Source organism: Cadophora gregata (assembly GCF_030347475.1).
Source record: "Cadophora gregata isolate MNR1 chromosome Unknown scaffold_85, whole genome shotgun sequence".
Taxonomy (NCBI): Eukaryota; Fungi; Ascomycota; class Leotiomycetes; order Helotiales; family Ploettnerulaceae; genus Cadophora; species Cadophora gregata.
The window spans coordinates 1-4,954 of record NW_026696007.1 but is presented as its reverse complement, the minus strand read 5'-3'; the positions used below and the strand labels follow the sequence as shown (position 1 = coordinate 4,954).

The 4,954-nt window shown below is 28.0% G+C and overlaps 7 non-coding genes across 7 annotated transcripts; all 7 read left to right on the top strand.

Annotated features, from left to right (window-relative positions):
• The first annotated feature begins 78 nt into the window (after positions 1 to 78).
• ONS95_014316 lies at positions 79 to 151 on the top strand. Its single transcript has one exon. It is a non-coding gene; the product is annotated as a tRNA-Glu (tRNA).
• A 115-nt stretch (positions 152 to 266) lies between these two features.
• On the top strand, positions 267 to 339 carry ONS95_014315. Its single transcript has one exon. It is a non-coding gene; the product is annotated as a tRNA-Met (tRNA).
• A 22-nt stretch (positions 340 to 361) lies between these two features.
• ONS95_014314 lies at positions 362 to 444 on the top strand. The gene has a single exon. It is a non-coding gene; the product is annotated as a tRNA-Leu (tRNA).
• Positions 445 to 630: 186 nt separating this feature from the next.
• ONS95_014313 lies at positions 631 to 702 on the top strand. The gene has a single exon. It is a non-coding gene; the product is annotated as a tRNA-Ala (tRNA).
• A 317-nt stretch (positions 703 to 1,019) lies between these two features.
• Positions 1,020 to 1,093, top strand: ONS95_014312. The gene has a single exon. It is a non-coding gene; the product is annotated as a tRNA-Phe (tRNA).
• Positions 1,094 to 1,358: 265 nt separating this feature from the next.
• Positions 1,359 to 1,431, top strand: ONS95_014311. The gene has a single exon. It is a non-coding gene; the product is annotated as a tRNA-His (tRNA).
• A 25-nt stretch (positions 1,432 to 1,456) lies between these two features.
• On the top strand, positions 1,457 to 1,529 carry ONS95_014310. Its single transcript has one exon. It is a non-coding gene; the product is annotated as a tRNA-Met (tRNA).
• The last annotated feature ends 3,425 nt before the right edge of the window (positions 1,530 to 4,954 follow it).

Here is a 4,954-nt window from a genome sequence, read left to right as displayed (position 1 = left end):
GCATAAAAGTAATGTAGCTGTTTTGTAACCAGCTGAAGCAAGTGCGATACTTGCACTGGACTTATTTTATACATAATAGGCCTTATAGTCAAGTGGTTAAGACATAATGTTTTCGTCATTACATGCGAGGGTTCAACCCCCTCTGAGGCTATAAATTGTATATTAATATAAACTTATATTTTTTATAATGCGGATTGATGTAATAGTAACATAATTGGCTCATGTCCAGTCTATATTGGTGCAAATCCTTTGTCCGCATATATAAGAAGGTCATAGCTTAATTGGTAAAGCAAGCTGCTCATGACAGCTGAGATGAGTGTTCAACTCACTCTGGCCTTAGATTTATCAAATAAAAATATACGTCCGAGTGCTGGAATTGGTAGACAGGACGAACTTAAGCTTCGTTGATATAATATCGTAGAGGTTCAAGTCCTCTTTTGGATACGTTATATGGTTTAAAGTCATAAACAAATTTTTGTTTATATTATATAAACGCTATGTCAGCTTCATATATAAAAGGTTACATATATATTTATATTACTATAAAGTGCTTACCAACATAAAATAATAAAAGTGCAAAAGATAGTACATAAAAATAATATTATAAATCTATATATTATTATATAAAAAGGGGACATAGTTTAATTGGTAAAACTGCGATTTTGCATATCGTTATTTCAGGATCGAGTCCTGATGTCTCCACTTAAGGTATAGGTATCTTTTTCAGAGAGGGTGGTTAACAAAAAATATAATGGCAATCTGCTTATATTTATATATATGGCGTTATAAGCTATATTAACCATAGTTAATATTTTTTTTAATAAATCTTAGTTCATTTAATTATTAAGATGCTAGGATTTTACTAAAAAAAAAAATATTTTTATTTGGTTATAGTTATGTTAGATAATCATATAGAATTAGACACGTAAGCTAATTTAAATATAAATTATACTTCATGTATCATAATAGATATAACACTTAAATATGTAGTGTATATAGCTTTACAAGCTGTATATATAGCTCGAGAAGCTCAACCTGGTAGAGCGGAACTCTGAAGATGTTTAGGTTGTAAGTTCAAATCTTATCTCGAGCAATTTAAAGGTAGTGATGGAACTGGTAGACATGAATAGCTTAGGCCTATTTGATTATTTTTATATCTTATCCGTTCAAGTCGGATCTACCTTATGCAATGTTATTAGTTTATTATTTATCTATATATTAATATATTTAAAAATATGTTGTGGACTAATCGGTAAGTCATAAATTTTTGGTATTTACCATTGAGTGTTCGAATCACTCCAACATAATTACTTTTTAGTATTATATGTTTAAAGTTATATAAATATTATGATTTAAAGGTGGATATAGTTCAATAGGTAGAGCGACTGTATGTGGCACAGTGTGTTCCCTGTTCAAATCAGGGTATTCACCCTTTATAATCTAAAGTATAATAACAGCCAGGGTAGTTTAATTGGTTAGAACATTAATTTCATGCATTAAGAATGAGAATTCAAATTTCTCCTCCGGCTATTTTTAATACTACATTTTTGTCTTATTTTTATTGTATATATTATATTTTTAATGTGTTTAACATATACAATAAAAAGCGTAAAATTTAATTAAATGATTGAAGCTTTATATAGATTGTACATAGCATAAAAAAAGTTTAGATATATAATTAAAAGTGAGATATTTTTTTATTATTACGCTAAAAATAAATATATAAAAGTTAGACTCTTTTATTTATTTAATGATTATATTATCAATATTACAATTATTATTATCGAATGCGGTTACCTTAAGACGAGATAAGTCTATATTATATAGTAGAGTGTCTATTATAATTCTTCTTTATTCATCATTATTATCTTTCACGAGTTTATATTTTACATCTTTAGACAGAGGTATAGGTTTGTATGGAGGATTATTTCATGCAACTAGTATTACCCATATTTTTCATATGTTTATATGTTTAATCAGTGGACTAATACTTCAACTTACAGCATTTTATCCTAGAAGGGTGTGAACAACTTCATATTCTTCTCTAAATAAAATGCTTTTTTATAATTTATTATATTACAGAACTAAAATTGTAAATAAGATGGGGGAACAGTTTAAAATAATCGAGTACCCTTTAATATTATTATTTATAGTTAGTGGTGCAATATTTTTAGTATCTACAAGTGATTTAGTTTCTATATTTCTATCTATTGAGTTACAAAGTTACGGTTTATATTTACTTAGTACATTATACCGAAATTCTGAATTAGCTACTTCAGGTGGTTTAACTTATTTCTTATTAGGTGGTTTAAGTTCTTGTTTTATTTTACTAGGTACTAGTTTATTATATGCAAATTCAGGTACTACTAATCTTGATGGTATATATGTTATAACTAGTTTAAGTGATTTGGCCAATGAGGGTGGTAATAATATTTTATATTGATATAAAAGTTATTATATTAACTTTTCATTGCTTATACTTAGCGTAGGTTTCTTATTTAAGGTGAGTGCTGCACCTTTTCACTTCTGATCTCCTGGTGTATATGATGCTATACCTACTATAGTGACTACATTTGTAGCTATTGTTGCAAAAATTTCTATTTTTGTATTTTTATTAGAATTAGTGCATTATACAAGCAATTCTTTATTTAATTTTAGTTTTAGTTGGACTTCTAGCTTACTTGTAAGTTCTTTACTTTCATTAATTGTTGGTACAGTAGTAGGTTTAACTCAATTTAGAATTAAAAGATTGTTCGCTTACAGTACTATATCACATGTAGGGTTTATTTTGCTTGCACTAAGTATTAACAGTGTAGAGTCTATACAAGCCTTTATATTTTACCTTATGCAGTATTCTATTAGTAATTTAAATGCTTTTATTATATTAATTAGTATAGGGTTTTCTCTTTATTATTACGTAAACGAAAGCAATGAATACAAACAACTAGATGATAAAAACAATTCTCCAGTACAATTAATAAGTCAACTTAAGGGATATTTTGAAATAAATCCTTTATTAGCTTTAAGTTTAACTATTACTATTTTTTCTTTTGCAGGAATACCTCCTCTTATAGGATTCTTTGCAAAACAAATGGTACTGAGTGCTGCATTAGACAGTGGTTACATTTTCCTTGCACTAGTTGCTATATTAACTAGTGTTATTAGTGGTGTTTACTACTTAAACATCATTAAACAAATATTCTTTGATGCTCCTGAGCATACAATTAATCCAGAAATCGCCAATTTGACTTTACACGGTAACATAATACAAAATAATAACTTAATTGAAAAAATAACGTTTAAAACAAATAGTATTATATTATCTAGTTATTTAACTATTACTATATCTGTATTAACTTTAATAATACTTTTATTTATATTCGTACCTCATGAATGATTAAGTTTAGCTAATATATTAGCATTGATATTATTTAACCAATAAATGACAAGTACAACTTTTTTTTTTGTTTTTATACCTTTATTGGCCATTATTTTATTGGCCGTTAATTTGATATTTGCTCCACATAATCCTTACCAGGAAAAAGATAGTGCGTTTGAGTGTGGTTTCCACTCGTTCCTGGGTCAAAACAGGACACAGTTCAGTATTTCTTTCTTTATATTCGCATTGTTATTTTTATTGTTTGATCTAGAGATTCTTTTAGTTTATCCTTACGTAGTAAGTGCATATACAAATGGCATATATGGTTTAACTATAATGTTGATCTTCTTTTTAGCCTTAACATTAGGTTTTGCTTTTGAACTAGGTAAAAATGCTCTTAAAATTGATAGTAGACAAATGCTTACTTTAAGTATTTTTAAAATAAGTACAATAAGTCATATATCTACCTTTAATAACTCTATATTTAGAATTTTGGCTAAATACCCTTTAGCTAAAGTTTTTTTGTTTATTTCTATTGTAAGTCTATTTACTATGTTTATATATTACATAAATATAGATTTACTTACAAAAAATTTTGAATTTTTTTCTTGTTTAGCATATGGTTTATTGATGTGAACTGCTAATAATGGTTTCATCAATTGATTCTGCGAGTACTTAGGTATAAAAGGTAAAATATGCTTAGATTTTTTATTTGATAAATATACGCTTAAATTAGGTAGTGATGGGTTACCCGTGACTAATACACGACCAACAGCATTATTTAAAAATTCAGGTGATGAAGGATCTAACTCTGGTAAAAATTCAGATGATGAAGGATCTAACTCTGGTAAAAAATTAGATAAAGGTAAATCTACTGATAGGGGTTATCATGATTCGCCCGGGGAAAGTTCTAGCTCAGGTCAAAAATTAGATAAAGGTAAATCTAATAATAAGTATTTTTATGATCCTGAGTTACCTCCATCACTTAATCAAGATATGCCTAGTACAAAAGAAATAAACGATGCTAGTGATAAACTAGATCGGATTTTACTTGAAGCAACTAATCGTAAAAAGTTTTACATGGAGAATGGTATTTATGGAAAAGAAATGGAGGAGATCGATGAAATGTTAAAGGATTCACATAAGGAGCACCATTTTTTACATGTTTTAAAAAAAACCTTTTATACGATTCAAAAAGAATTATCCTCCCAATTAACTGTGATTGATCATAATTATCACGATATATCTAAAAAGTTAGGTTATGATCCGGAAAAGCCAGCGGTGCAAGCCGGATCTAAGCGTAGTTATGAGGATTCGTTTCATTATCAAATAGAAAGGGCTAAGTTAAATTCATTACAAGATCTAAAGTCAGCTAATGCAGAAAATTCTCCTAGAAATAGTACGGAATCTAGTGAGAGTCAACAATTAGCAAGAGCCATAGCAATGTCATTAGAACAAGAGTCTAAGGAATCATCTTCAGGTAATGGAGAAGGTTCTAGTAGCAAAAAGGACTAAGTAAACGCCTTTTTAAATAACATTTATTTAAATTCTTTATGTGTGATTTATCCTATATTA